Source organism: Cheilinus undulatus, linkage group 9, assembly GCF_018320785.1.
Source record: "Cheilinus undulatus linkage group 9, ASM1832078v1, whole genome shotgun sequence".
NCBI lineage: Eukaryota > Metazoa > Chordata > Actinopteri > Labriformes > Labridae > Cheilinus > Cheilinus undulatus.
This window is the reverse complement of record NC_054873.1, coordinates 40,548,642-40,563,630: the sequence shown is the minus strand read 5'-3', so window position 1 is coordinate 40,563,630 and position 14,989 is coordinate 40,548,642. Positions and strand designations below refer to the sequence as shown.

Here is a 14,989-nt window from a genome sequence, read left to right as displayed (position 1 = left end):
CAGGTTGAAACCAGGGGCATTGCTAGGCATAAAGCTCTACTGGGGCACAGGCCCCCTACTATATCCCCTTCCTCCCACACACACATACACCCCCCACACACACACACCTACACACACACACACTACCCCACCCCACTGCCAGACTCTTACTAAAACTAGTACTTGAGATATTAATGAGTGTAAGAACATATTTCTTTTAACAACTATGAACACTTTGAACATGGCAGCAAAAGCATATATAACATAAACAATGGCAAGTTAGAACTCAAGTCAGATCAGGGCCAGTTCTAGCCATCTTTAGGTCGTTTCCACCAAGCGGTCCTGCTCAGTTCAGCGCGGAACGGCACGCATTTTTTTGCGTTCTCACAGAGCAAATGTTGGAAAGCGTCATAAAAAACCGACCCGTACCGTCCCACTTTTCGGCACCCTTCCATAGGGGTGCCAGTCTTATCTATCAGTACCAAAAAAGTGGAGCTACACACACAACAATAGGGGCTGCACTGACGTCATGTCAGCGCGGGAATCAGCTCCTCGCCTCCGGGCTTCAAAACACGGAAGTCTGCGCTGTGAGAAACGGGCGAAAACAGGGGAAAAACGGACTAATAATTGCCTAAATGGGAAATATTTGGACTCAACGGAGATCCAAACTGTTTCCTAGTCAACAGATATTGGTATCTGGCCACAAATCAAGTTTCCTGATGTTTATCTGGACCTGATTTTAAGAACACAAAGCAGAGCCTGAAGGCTCACATCAGCCTGATCCATCTGCGATGGATGAGAAACTTAATGCTTAAGTTTGTGAATACGAAGCCTTTGAACAGTTCATTCTCTTCTGTAACTAGTTATTGGTCTACTCCTTACGTTAGGTAACCTGTGAGAACATCGCTCTGTGATTGTGGAGTGTGTTTGTAAAACTTCAGGCTACAGACTATTTTAAAAGAGATCAGCACACCCAGGATTTCTGACTTAATCTAGCTTGATTTTAACACAGGCTGAACTTTTACCTTAATTCTATTGCAGCAAATTCTCACAATACAGCTCTAAACTTTTTATATTTTGTCGTATAAACTGTTCTAGACTAGGTATATTCACATGTAATGTAGCATTACGACTCAAACTGCCTCTGTACACATGTTCCATCAGCTGAGAATCTGTACTGACAGGGATTAACAACATTAAAATGTAGTTATTTTTAAAAAAGCACTTTCAGATGAAATAAAGCTGTTTACTGCTTATTCCCTGCTGATTTCTGTCACTCATCCTTTCTACAACTCTGCTGCTGGAACAGCAGACTTGCGCTGTCTGTGAGTTAACATGCATGCTTTTACAGCCCCGCCCACCAATTGAGGGCATGGGCGTCTGTGGAAACGCAAACTATTTTGGGCTTTAGCGTACCAAACCATACCAAACTGAACTGAATCAAACCAGACCCCTGATGGAAACACGGCTTTTGGTGCCCTAGGCGAACTTACAATTTGGTGCCCCCACCCCCCTTTCATAATGCATTTAATTTATGGACAAGGACAGGAAGGGACATAAAGAGTAAAAACGAACTCTGTAGGAGCAGACTGGAGTACGCTGTGCTTTTTGGCACTCGCAAATAATGATCAGGAAAACAATTCCACCTACGGCTTAAAAAACAAACGATGTGTACATAAAGTCTGTAAATATGACCCTGACATTATAACCAGGGTTAAATTAGTCTAGGCCGCCAGCTGTCATGGCTGATGAGGGTGTATTTTCTCTCATGCTCCATTCAGTGAGAAAACTGACTAGAACAGTGAAAACCCTTATTTTCCAAGGGCAGTGCTTAAGTGAATGCAATATTATAATTTCTTAAACTGAACGTAGTTTATGTCATTCTATACATTATGTGGATGGTCAGACTTTAGGAGGAATTGGACATGCACGATGCGGGTGCAGGTTGGAGAGAGGGATGACACACACTGCACAAGCAGGTTTTAATGGTCAGGAAATCAGGAGAAATGGGCAGGTAGGGTGTTAGCTATCCGACTCAGGACTCCATCTCTACACCCTGTCCAGCGCTGTGTGAACAAGGAAAAAAAAAAAAACTATTTTTCTCTTAACGTCTTGCTGGGTCCCAGTGTGCATATACCGGGGGCGCGCATGGAGAGAGAGAGAGCTGAGGTGAGGCTCAACTGTTTCACGAATGAGGACGCAGAGGTTAGATGAGTGTAGGAGCTGATGATCTGTTGCATTGGTGGACTTATTAAAAATGTTCATGGCTCATGAAGGCAGCCCCCTCACTCTGGCGCCCTAAGCAACCGCCTATATCGCCTATGCCCAGAAACGGCCCTGCTCCCGATGGCCACTCCGTCCCTGATACTGGGGCACAGCTCATTTATACTGGGGCATGTGCCCCAGTAAAAGGGGTCTGGTGACGCCCCTGGTTGAAACTGAGAAATTTTACCATTTCATGAAAATTATTTGATCATTTTGAATGTGATGGCAGCAACACATCTAAAAAATGGGAATAGGGCCATGTTAACCATTGTGTAGCATCCTGTCTTCTTTTAACAACAGTCTGTAAACATCTGGCATTTGAGGAGACCTGTTGCTTGAGTTTTGGGAGAGCGATGTTGTCCTATTCTTATCTGATGTAGGATTCTAGCTGCTCAACAGGTCTGGATATTCATTGCTGGGTTTTTCGTTTTATTGTGCCCAAAATGTTTTCTATTGGTGAAAGATCTGGACCTCAGGCGGGTAAGTTCAGCACCTGGACTCTTCTACCATGATGCCATGCTGTTGGGATGGTTGCTGTGGTTTAGTAACACATAGCAGACATTTCATCTGGACTTTCCAGATGTGTAAGCTGCCCACACTGGAGACACCAAGGCAAGCCCAACCATCAGAGATGCGGGCTTTTTAACTGTTCACTGAGAACAAGCTGGATTGTCTCTCTCCATAGTCCACAGGACACAACATCAGTGGTTTCCAAATCAGTTTCAAATTTTGATTCATCTGACCACTGAACAATTTTTGATTCTGGCTCAGTCTGTTTTAAATTAGCTTTGGCCCAGGGAAGAGAAAGCAGCATTTCAAATCAGACTTCTTTTTTGCATGACACAGCTTTAACTTGCATTTTTGGATGTCACATCAAACTGTGTTGATAGACGATGGAGTGTTTCTGAGCCCAGGCCAGTGATTTCTGATGCAGATTCATGCCTGTTTACAATGCAGTGCCACCTGAGGCAAAGATCACAAGCATTCAATCAGCCTTCTGCCTTGTCCATTGCACGAGGAAATGTTCCCAGAGCCTTTAGATGATGTTTTTTTCTGTAGGGGATATTAAAAGTATTCATAATTTTACATTTAGGGGATTTTTTCTGAAATTGTTCCAACATTTTTAGACAGTTTTTACAAAGACTGGTGAACCTCTGTCTATCTTTGATTCAGAGACTCTGGCTTTCTAAGATGCTCCTTTTATACCCAGTCATGTTATTCCCCTGTTGCCATTTAACCTAACTGGTTCTAATTGGTTGCTGCTCCACCTGTATTTCATTAGTATCACTTTTCCAGCATTTTGTTGCCTGTCCCTACTTTTTGAGAAATGTTGCAACCATCAAATCCACAAAATGGTAAATTGTCTCAGTTTCAATGTCTAAAATGTTGATTATGTTCAACTGTGAGTGTAATATGGGTTGGTTAGATTTGCAAATCATTGCAATCTGTTTTTAAGTTTGAAACAGCAACATTTGGGAATTTGGGTTGCACTTTATTAATCATGCAAGGAGAAACTGTTTCATGGGGCACACAATAAATGTAAATACTGGATGGGATATTGGGTAGAAATGCTAGAATAAAGCTGTTCAATATCTTTGCTAAAGTACATTTGAATCAAACAGGAATGGATGAAATTTGTCCCTTATAGATTAGAAATCAAAAAGTGTCCTCAATGCATCAAGTCACACACCTTGTGCTTTACATCATTTTTTCATGGTGTTTTTATTTTTTTACCTATTCTTTTCCCATATAATAGTCATGCCCTTTCGTTCTTAGGGCACATTTTCCACCTCATCCAAACTAAAAAAAACTTCATTGTGATATTTTATTTCTTTTGGGCGATTTCTGGAATTGGTTCTCGCTTAATTTTTTGTTACAGCCTTCAAACCCCAGTAACAATTTCCTATCACTGTATTCCATACAGAGATACGGAATACCAAAACCTTTGCTCTCCAACAAAGAAAACAAGGCAGCTGAGTATTCCTCCCACCCCACGGACAATCAAGATATGAGCCCTGTAATTGTTGACATTGTTGACTTTAGAGAACTAAATGGCATTATTCTATTGCACAGGTTTTCTCTAAACACATAGGCCTATATATTTATCTAAAACCAAGCCTTACTGACCGTTGAAAGTGAAGAATGTTATAAAAGACCATACCAGTTCTTTACCACCAGATGGCAGAGCAGGACAGAGGGTGAAATTGACTGAACATAAGCATGGAAAAGACCAAGGTACAGTAAAACATATAGAGACAGGCTTTTGTGAGTTAATAAAGTGTAACTTATGAATGTACAGTATTATCTGAGTGAATCCCATTGCGCTCCTTAAAATACATTAGTTACCTGTTTTGTTTCCGAGCAGACTCATGCAAATGAAAGATTTTATGCCACGCTTCTCTCTTTTGCCAGCAGAGGCAAAGTCCCACTTGCATTGGAACAATACAGAGCTTTTTTCTTAAAAAACAAAACAAAACAAAAAATAATGGGCAGCAGTAGGAGTTTGACTCTCCACGATCTGTTTAAACCAGCCATCAATTAGACATTAAATATCATCTAAAGTTGAGAACTCCCTGAAACTGCCCATCTCTTTATACCACTTTTTATGAAGTTGTGTAAAAATTGCGTTAAAAAGAAACTCTAAGCCAATCCATCCATCCATCCATCCATCCATATCACTGGACCTGTTCTGGGTTATGTGGGTCAGGGCTAATCCCAGCTGTCAGTAGGCATAGGGTGGGGTATCCTGGGCTGGTCTCCCGTCACAGGGCTAAACCAAAATCAAGGCAGTGTAAAATATATTTCATATGTCACATGTTGCAGAATTGAGTGACTATTCTTTTGCATAGCTGTATCTCACATGGCCATTCTAATTTTCACCCTTACTAATGATGATAGCCATGCTGATGTTTGTGATGCAAATTAACTGAGAAAAGATATGTCACTGGGCATTTTGAATTGCTGAATATCATTTTTTTTATGTTTTGGTTGCATAAGTTAACAATCATCTCCTATGTGTCATTTAATAACCGTTAAATCTCACTACTGAGTACTGTTCAAGAAAGGGAGGATCTTCACCTCCCTAGAGATATGGACCATGTTCATATTATGTATGTTCTGCATTAAGTAGACAGCTGCAACAGGGCAATAAAATGTTCCTCCACCCTACAGCTGGTGTGGTAAGATATGTGTGGGGGTGTTAAAGGGCATGGAGGTGTTAAAAATATTTGTCAGTCTTAAGTTAAGGCTGACAAATGTCATTTTGCATTGTCAAGACTCAACATATAGCCCAACACCTTCAAGCTGACAATTTTGATCCATTTTTCTATGTTACCTCTGTCTATTCAGAACTCATTGCTGTGCTTTGTGTTTCTTTTAAGACAACATAACACAGAACATTGGAAATTAACTGTTAACAACATTCTTTGACAGTTAAAGTTTTTATTTTTCATACACAACTTTTGGAGGGCTCTCTTTTGATTTCCCAAACAGGAAGGTCAGAGGTCAGCCAAGTTAGAGCACTATAGTTGGATATCATTTGTGACCCAGAGCCTTAATGGGTGAAAAATGGTCTTTGGCCTCCCAAAACTGTAATGTGCTACTGCCAATAATGAGGGATTCAGTTGAATACAAAATGAAATAAATACAAAGTGAAATAAGTAACAGAGCTATCTAAGACGATCTCTATATAAGATCATATTCAAGTGTGTTTATTCTCCATTCAAGGGTTTTTCTTTTCTTTTTTCTTTTAATTATTATGGAGATTTATTTCAAAAAGGAATGATTTCCTTCCAGACACTTCATAGTTTAACTCAAGATAGCCTACTTCAGTGAACTGATATTATGAGCCAGAGTCCTGAGAGATTTGACATGATTAACTGATTTAATAAACTTTCAATAAAAAAACAGATAGTAGTCTGTATTATTAGTTACATAAACTATAAACAAAGCGGTTTGTTTTCTGATACGTCCCAATCAAAAACGTTGACTTTCATCAGTGAACTTTATCAGCAGAGATTTTAACAAGTAAATGTAGCATGAAATAAGACAACGAAACACCTGCCTAACAAAGGCTACTCTGACAGGAAAAGAGGACATTTGACTGCCGACATTAAAAGCAAGGTAATTATGAATCGCCTTCTAGCGGTGCTGGAGACGCGGTTTTAGATCCTGCTCTCCGTGTGTCAAATGCTACACAGAGAGACCGAAACACACCCGGGTATGATATTTGCTTTCAAAATAAAAGAAGATTTACATGGGCTTCATGTTGGTAAGTTTTGTGATGTAGGCATTCAGTTTCCTCTCAGGACAACGTAGCCCACTGATAAACAAATGCCTGATTACCAACGAACAAAGGCTGAAAATAAAGCTTTTAATATCCCTTCAAAACGGTTTTCAAGAGCTTTTATTTTTTTTACAGTTAATTAAAAAAAACTATGCTGTGTCATATGAGAAACCCAGATAGACCTTCCTTGAGATGTAAAATTCTGTTTTTACACAAATTCTAGGGTCCAAGATATAACGGTTAATGATTGCTCTCGACCTCCCTTAATACGCTGAATTAGTTTAGTAATGCATTTTGTTGGCACCAGAACAAAACTATATTTAAAAAGATGTTCTAGGCTATTTTACCACCAGTATAATTGTTAAATAACAGATCTATTATTCAAGTAAAATACCAACCGGAAGTTCCCTCTGTGTCCTGTAATCACGCTTGACGTCAGCCTTTCAACACGGGGGTCGGCAGTTGCTCGGCAGCTTTCATGTGAGGAGCAGGTCGCTACCTTGAGAGACCCACAGCGCAAACTTTTCTGTGTTAACCTACCTGAGAGGAGTTTTTAGACACTTTCTTTTCGATATTTTGTGGATAATACACCGAGGACTTCAGTGGGACAGCTGTCTATCTTTTTTGGGCTCCCTGGTGTAAGTAGCTGACAGTCGCACTTTTCTCTCTAAGCGTGTGAGCACGACTGAGCGCTTATCAGGAATGTTATTTTGAAGGTTCATATCTGAAGTGTGGGCTAGCTGACAAAGACAGAGAAATGTTCTTTTTTTTACTGTATCTCTTATGCTTGTTTTTGAACACTGATACTATTACATTATTCATTTTCTTGGTGTAATTTGATACATGTTTAAGTTGCAACAGGTGATTGGCCAGGCCTCGAAAATGTTTGTCAAATTGTTTTATTGTATGAAGAAAGCTGTTAGTGAAGTAAAATTAGGCTAGCTTATGTGGGCTACCTGCTGCATTTCTTTACCGTTTCTGTTAAAACAACAAAAGGCTATTTCTAAAACATACTCTGCTGTTTGTCATTAAACAGCCAAATAAATAGTCAAATAACATGAATAGGCTTCTTAAAGCCACATGAAAAGCTTCAAATGGGTCTATTGGAGGCTAATACGAAGGACTTTAAAGTAGCCTAACCCAACAATGTAGGTGCTGCATAGGTAGATCTACCCCTTAAAGAGCCAGAGATAGCTGATAGAAGATCTCAGGGATCAAATTTGTTTTAACAGCCTCAATTTATATTGGATTGCACATTTGCCCCCAGACTTATGAAATACAGTCTTCTGACTAAGTTACATTTTCTTTGCATGTTTTAATGGGATTATTTATTGAAATAAATGTGTCCCTTGTCATCAAGTCGATTTCTGTGTGAAGCAGGTGGCTTCTTGTCAATAGAGACTTGAAATCCAGTCAGGCAAGACGACTGCATCTCCTCTTAGCACATGAAGTTGAGGAATGATGTTTCAGCAGCAGGATAAACTTTCACTCAGTTTTCACCAGGGCCCTATAATGGATTAGTATTCATTAGGATGGTCATCAAAATTTATTGAGTGCTTCCAAATATCTTGCTGCTGTCTTCAGTACAGAGAGCTGGGCATCAAATAATCATCCACACAGGGAATGTGTTCATACATCTCTCTCCATGCAATTTGGAAGAGCAATTTTTGCAAGCAGCTTTAAGTTCCTGCTTGTGAGTGGAGGTCTAAAGGAGCTTGGCTGGCATAAGGGGCTAAAGGTTCAGAGGTCCAGGACTTGATTAAATCCCTGCTAAATGGTGCTTTAAACAGGGTTATTGTTACCTTGCTGCTGTTGCTACACCTCTACTGCTGACTAAACCATGTGCACTTTAAACCCCCCAAACTGCTAAGAACTTTGCACATTAATGGTACTTTTTAAATTTCTCTCGTTTCTATCAACTACTGGGGCACTAGAGTGTTTGATAAAAAGAGAAAAGTACTATTCAGGACATTAACAAAGATAGCTTTCTTCATTTGAAATGCTGAGCATTAAATTGTTGGACCGTCTGTAGAAGTTAGTGAGATGCTTCTGTTAATAGTACCTTGTAGCTTGTACCTTGGTGTTAGATGTGCTACTCACAGAATTTGGACCCTGACATACTATGGTGGAGTAAGTTGTGCAGTTTAATAGTAAATGAGATATGATTTTGAATGGAGACGTTTGCTGGCTGTCTGGCATTCCTACATGTCCTTACCTTTGCCAATTGATTAGGAAAAAATGTTAAACCAATGGCTGGTTTGATGTATATCACAACAACAGCATGCTTAGGCCCTACATGCATTTTTTTTTCCAAATAGAACAGAGACCGACTTAGACTTTTCTTTCATAGAACTTTAAGTGATTGAAAAAAGAATTCACTGTTTTTTTTCTGTTCAAGTGGCGAAAAAGAGAGAACAACACTGTATGTATAATTATTCAATCAAATACATTATGTTTATTATTGGGCATATATACACAATCAACTCTGAATTTGAGACCTGTTGCTGACAAAAGGTCAAAGACACAACAATTGATGTTTTTACTACATTGAGAATTGTTAAGCTGAGCGACCAGACCTCTTATAAATCCTACATTAAGGCACAGATGGCAGCACACTGAGACTTCTCAGTTTGATTGTCTGGCAAACATGGGAAAGAGTTACATTTGTTTACATTAGGATGGCATATTACTTTTGTACTGTGGTCACAGATCCTAATGATTACACTAAGCCTAGAGGGTAAACCTGAAATGACCCATAGTATTGACCTATAAGTAAATTAGAGTGCTTGTTGGGTTCTTCAAATTTAAATAATCTGTGTGTGTGTTCAAAGGCTGGCTGTCTGGTTTTCTAAGTGATACTGCCGTTTTTCTTATGATGATGGGGATTTTATACCTGTGGCCTTGATAAAGACTGTCATGTCTGCAAATATAATCTAAACTGGGTATGACTGTATTTCTGTATGGGTTTACTTTTAATGTCCTTTTTCTGTATGTGTTGTCTTCACATCCTACCGTTAGGTTGTCAGCCCTTGGGATGTTAATCTTCATTTCATGTGGCCTTTGCTTCTTATCTAGCAAGATGTCGATGCAGCAAAAAGCTGTTGCACAAGCTGTTGCTTCCTGGAATGCCTAGGAGACTTATAAGGGGTGCCAGTGCTTATATCAGCCCAGGGGAGAGAAGCAGTTAGACAAAAATACACCAGGGAACTAAGTGTCACTGTCACTGGCTGACCAGATGCTGTCAGACGAGAAAGGCCAAGTTGAGTTGCAGAGTGTCAGAGGATTTTCCTGATCAAACCAAAATTCAAGGTGAATAATGGTTGAAATTAGGTGTCAGGAGATAATTTTGGATCAAGTCTTGTCTTCAACAGTTAAGTAGTGAATATACAGTACACATATCTACTGTGAATACAAGACTATGGCTTGTACTTAGATAAGGTTTGTCGCTAGCACTAGTAGTTTGATTGTAGATAGCTTCAGACCAGGAGTGCTTGTCAGGGCTAACGATTCGGACATACACAGCAGAGAGAGGCCATACAACGATCATTGCTTTTTCTGTTTCTCACATTCTCACCTTAAGGGCAAATATTGAGGCATGTTTCTTAATTTCTTTTGCCAGTCTCTGTGTCAGAGGATGTCTTTGGTGTTGAAATAAGATCTGGTCAGGAGCATTGTTGGCAATTGGCTGTAAGCCTATGGATCACAGTTTTTTTCCTGGTTATTCTAAAGGAGCATTATACAGACAGTAAAATAATTGTGAAAATTGTCATCCCTGTCTGCTGCTGTAACTGAACCAGCCATGTTTAAGAGTAGAATTTGTGTTCTTTTTCATACATTTGATTCTTGAAACACAGATTTGGCTTCTTGTGACCAGGCTGACATGTTTTCCCCAAGCGGTCAAATGGTTTAAATGCTCATTAACCTACAAAATCCCATTCCTCTTGAGGACACATGTGTTCAAATCCAAGCACATTCTTTGGATGTTAAATTTAATACAAACCAACATAGTAGACAGACAAGGACTAGTGCTGCCACCAATGAGGGCTGGGCTATAGGACATTTGTGCTTATTTTGTTCAGCTAATAATTACAGCTCTAATCACACTAAGTAAGGATTTAGCGTTGAGCTGTTGTGTCTGCAGATGCTCACAACACACAAATGTGGCAGTAATTGTGCTTCTGTATCGCAGCACAGCACAGTGTAGACATACTATGTGGGATATAATGTCACAACTTCTTGCAAGGTACAGACTTAATCCAGCTCCAAACCTTCACAGTGTGTGGCGTTAATACTGTGAGGATTAGGGGTTTGATTTCAGGGCTCACATGCACAAATTAAAGCAAACATATGGCGCGTATTCAAGCCAAGCTACTGAAGTCTGTGTTCGTGAGGCCAAGTGAGGCCCTATAGAGGCCCTAGTGACTCACATTCTCACTATGATTGTCCCTGAAATCCAATTTACAAACTTTGACTCAATGCAGGACAAATAATAGGGCAAAGATGTAGGACAAAAGAAACAAAGTAGTACTATTGTTTACTGAAAATAAGTGAATTTTATTTGAGTTATAAATAAAAAAGAATAATTTTCATTTTTAAAACTAAATTTCACAAGTTATTGAAACCTTAATACTTACAGCAAGGATGTGGTGTTGAGAAGTTCAAAAAATAACATAATGAAAATGGACCCTAACAAATTTGAATGATGTAGTAGATTTTGTACACATTTTAGTTAACCTTTCGTAAGGTTTAAATGATCTTTAGATTCTGTATTGAACTGCTCTGTTTTTAAGGAATGCCTTTCCTTTTGGTGCACTGGTAATAGTTATGGGTATTTGTGTGCCGTTTTCAGAGACAACAGGTCTGTCTTTGTGAAGAACGGCCTCTGGCCATGGTAATGAAATATAGAAGCTCACATGTCCTGGAAATCATATGCACAGTCTTTACTTCCTTTTTTATTTTACGTTTCCTTCTTCCTTCTTTTTTGCATTTTTACAGGATCGTTTGACTTTTTCTGAGTATCTGAAACATACATCATAATTCATCATCATCTGGTTGACAAGATTGATGCCCTGTTAATGTCTGCCCCAATAAAGCATTGTGTATGACCCACTTGTTGTGGGTCATACACAATTATTTTAATGAGGGGTACCATTGAGAAGTGCCAAAGCTAGAAAAATGTTAAAGACCCTGTAAAGTGAAATCCAAAGTTTTTGTCTTAACACTCTAGATATGTTGGAATATGGTTGCTGTAAACATGTGAAAACACTGAGATCTACATGTGAGTGAATTCTGGACTGAGACTGTTAGAAAGTTTTTCACCTCTTTCCTGACGGGGTTTAATGTGGGCAGGGCCAATATGTGGGCTTATGATGTCTTGAGCTCACAGTGGGGAATGACCACGCCCCCTTAACACTGCTATATAAAATCACAGAGCAGTTCATCTCAGTACAGTCTGTTGTTAGCTGATGTCACTGCCTCTATTGAAAGTTAATAGTCAGTTAATTGCTGTTTTTCTGTTCATTGTGAGGTAGATTTGCCAAATCTATCAGCAACAGTGGCCTTTGGATCATTTAGAGTATTATAGCAGAGATTTGAGCCAGACAACAGACTTTGTCTCTTCTTCTAAGGTCAACAAAAAGTCAAGAGGCAGGATAATGGTGTGAGTGCTTCCTCAATTCAGAATTTTAAGCAGTTAGAATTCAGTATTTCTCCTGAGTGGGCGTGGCTTCAGCTTATTCAACAACACGCCCACACCATCCTGGAGCAGATTTTACCACCTCATTTTTCATGATTTTGAAGCTTAATTTCATAAACTTAGAGATGTTTTATTTGACTGAAATTTGACCTGGGGGTTCATAAGACAGTGACCTACCATACAACAAACCTAAATACAGATTTATTTTCACTTTACAGGGTCTTTAAGCAAGTTGCTTGGTAGAGGAATTGTTCTATCTAACATTGCAAACAAACTCCTGCACACTGCCTGAATTCCACTAATTCATTGCCATGGTTCTAGCAGAGAAACATTACAATTGTATTTTATGAGATTTAGATTTTGGGCAGGAGTTTGCTTCAAAATGTTGATTTATAAAGCAAGAAATTACCCAATTTTGGGTTCCTTTGACTTTTGTTTTTGTTGCTGTAGTGTTGAAACAGGTAATGATATAGTTATATTACTAGTACCTTGTCAAGGTTTGAAGTAAAGAGCAGCTATCACAACACTACAGCACTGTTTTTTAAATCAGAGGTGATTTCCCTGCATTTGAATTCTGGTGAGCTTAACTACTCCCTGATATTTGCATTTGATATGCCAGACAAGAGATGCAAATCTTTCCTGTCTTCCCTTTGTCCTTGTTCTTCCTAACACCAGGAAGCAACCAGACTGCACTTAGAGATAGGAAAGAAAAGAAAAAACACACTTACCAATCATTTAAAAAGGCAGACCTGCTCAGCTACTCATTGACACAACTATTTAATCAGCCAATCACATGACAGCAAACACTACATGTGGGCTCATAGACAGAGCTGAGACAATGTTCCAGCATCAGAACGGGGATGAAAGGTATTTATACCTTTATACCTTAGAAGCTTTTAGCGTGACATGGCTGTTTGTTGTCTGACAGTTTGTCATGTTGTCTATGCCAAATTCTGACCCTACTGTCTGAATGTTGCAGCATAAATTGAGATTCATCAGGCAACATTTTTCCAATCTTACGTTGTCCGATTTTGGAGAACCCATGGGAATTATAGCCTCTGTTACCTATTGTTAGCTGAGTGGAAATGGCATCCAGGGCGTCTTCTGCAGCTACAGTCCATCTGCTTCAAAGCTCAACATGTTGTACATTTGGAGATGGGCATCTGTACAGCTCAGGTGTAGTGATTGGTTCTTTGATTTATTGTTACCTTAATATCAGTACAAACCAGTCTGTTCACTCTCCTCTGACCTCTGCTTTCAATAAGGCATTTCATCCCAGACCTGATGCTCTGTGGGTAGTTTTTTCCATTTTTGGAATATTCTCTGCAAAAACCTAGAAATGGTTGTGCATGAAAGTCCCAGTAGATCTGCAGTTTCTTAAATACTTAGATTAGCACATCTGATACCAACACCCAAGGTGTGTTCAAAGTCACTTAGATCACTGTCACATTCTACTGTGCAGTTTCAGTTTCAGCAGATTGTTTTGATCATGTCTTGATACTTAAATGTATTAGTTACTGCCATGATTGGTTGACTAGCGTTTATGAGAAGTTGAACAATTATACCCTAAGATTGGTGAGTGTATTGCCCAGTTAGATTACTCAGCTTCCAGTCAGCAAACTCAAACTCTGATAAGGTAATCTGTATAATGTAGAAACCACAAACTATAAATACGGCTAAAAACACAAGTGAGTAGTGTATGAATGAATCTGATGTCTGGTTGAAGTCAATAAGTGTTGGCCATACGTTATGCTTCTGTACTAACCTATTGCTTATTAAGCATAACCAAAATGCAGAGATTTAATTAAGGCTTCTCTGTCCTGATGTGTATGAAAAAGTGACTCCATGATGCATTCATTAAATTTAGGTCTGAATCTTTTTAAATTTGATTTTTAAATTTGAAGTCCACATAACAGAATGGAGGCATTTTAGTGAGATCTACAGGAGTCTGTTTTCAGAATGACTCTGCAGTCCACTTGCCAGACTTAAAACATTCAAGGACCTAGCTTATTTAGCATGTTGAAGACAGAGCAGATTCTTTGAGTGATTTGTCAACCTCACTAATACTAGAAGTGGTAAACCGTACTGCTAATGTTTGATAAAGTTGTACTTTGACCCCTGGGAAATGTTATAAATATCAGCGGCTCCTTAAAGGCTTTGTTATAATCTGCCCCAGTGTTCAATAATGTTAACTGAAGGGGTATCTGCAGTGCTTTGATTCATCAGTAATGTTTGTGCAAAATATTTTTTTGTCTCATATTATTTAGACTTTGCACTGATGTATAAAATATTGTACGTAACAGACAATTTGACACTTAATGAATAAAATCAACCAAGTTCAGCATGCTTTCGTATTTCACCCAACCTTATAACTCTAAGCTCATGGAAACTTTTACTATGCATGCCTCCAAGCAAAGTTCTGCTATAGAAGGCTGTCAAACACAGTCAAACAGCAAAGAGTGAGGGGCTGTGTTTTGGTTTTGGTCTGAGTCAGTGAACAAACTCATAAAAGTCAGCTGTCCCCTTGAGGCTGCATGCAAAGACTTCTAACATGATAGTCTATTCCAGCCAGGGACCTCTTACATGGCAGTTCTGTCTCAGGTGTTGCCCTTTACAGCCTGAGATGATAATTTTTATCCACCTCCTGTTGTTATGCTGGAGCACATTTCAACAATTTTATAAATACCACACACAACCATGTATCATCTCTGTGGTTTTACTTTGATCGTCACTCCTCTGTGCTGTTATTGTACCCAGGGAGTTAC

At 39.2% G+C, this 14,989-nt stretch overlaps 1 protein-coding gene across 9 annotated transcripts in view; it reads left to right on the top strand.

Moving 5' to 3' along the window:
- The first annotated feature begins 6,975 nt into the window (after positions 1-6,975).
- The window catches only part of mical2b (microtubule associated monooxygenase, calponin and LIM domain containing 2b), a 66,305-nt gene continuing 58,291 nt past the window's right edge, over positions 6,976-14,989 (top strand). For all 9 annotated transcript variants that reach the window (XM_041796155.1, XM_041796154.1, XM_041796151.1 and 6 more), the window contains exon 1: positions 6,976-7,167. The gene's annotated coding sequence lies outside the window, so the exon portion shown is untranslated. The remainder of the gene's footprint in view (positions 7,168-14,989) is intronic.